This window comes from Micropterus dolomieu, linkage group LG09 (assembly GCF_021292245.1).
Source record: "Micropterus dolomieu isolate WLL.071019.BEF.003 ecotype Adirondacks linkage group LG09, ASM2129224v1, whole genome shotgun sequence".
Taxonomy (NCBI): Eukaryota; Metazoa; Chordata; class Actinopteri; order Centrarchiformes; family Centrarchidae; genus Micropterus; species Micropterus dolomieu.
Genome location: NC_060158.1, coordinates 16,290,662 through 16,291,587, shown reverse-complemented (window position 1 = coordinate 16,291,587; position 926 = coordinate 16,290,662).

Sequence of the window (926 nt, the reverse complement as noted above, 5' to 3'; positions counted from 1 at the left end):
GATATATTAACTTTTTGATATTACTAGGTTAAAAATATCATTGGTGAAAATTACATTTCTATTTAATCATGTACATTACCGTATTACAGGTAATTAAAATATTATAAATGTACTCATCTAAAGCAACCATTTATATATTATTACATCAATAACAGTGATATAATAATATAAAACTGATGGGTACCACTCTGCATAATTAATATTTTTAGATTTGATACATACTTAGAGTACCCTCTGTTGCTAATATAAACAAACATAATATAAACAACTTTACTTGTAATTGAGTATGTTCAGTAAATCATTTGAATCCTTCTTCCACATTTGCAAAAGATCATCACAAAAGCCATGTGTACGCTCTTGCATTTCCTAAAATTGGAACATGTTATTATTGTGACAAAGACACATGTTCTATTAATTAAAAACATCATATTAGTTTGACATGTTGGCCTTAAGTCATTCTTGCCTGGTCAGATTACAACAAATTATCCTTATTGCAGCATTATGCTGTGGCAATTAAAGGAAGCAACAGCCGACCTCATCAAAGACAAGGCAATCTCACTGTGCGATGTTCATTTTTCTTTCATCAGTCTTTTAACATTTTTTCTTTGTTTACTGTGTAGAATTTTATTTCCCCCCTAATTGCATCCAGCCTCATTGTTGCCTGGGGCCTTGTGCAGATTATGGGTAGACTTGCCACCGCTTGTAACTTATTGAAGTTTAAAATGATTTTCTGCTCTCCCATGGGCACGCCATTTGCATGCAGCACAGCAGTAACTAATAGATGTAATCTGCCTATAATGTGCCTGCATTATGCTTTACTTATGAAGCTGCCATTGATAGAGAGCACTTTAACACAGCCCCATGATGGAAGAACAAGTATTCGAATGACATTTGTCAATGATAATATTTTTATCTACAGAAATATT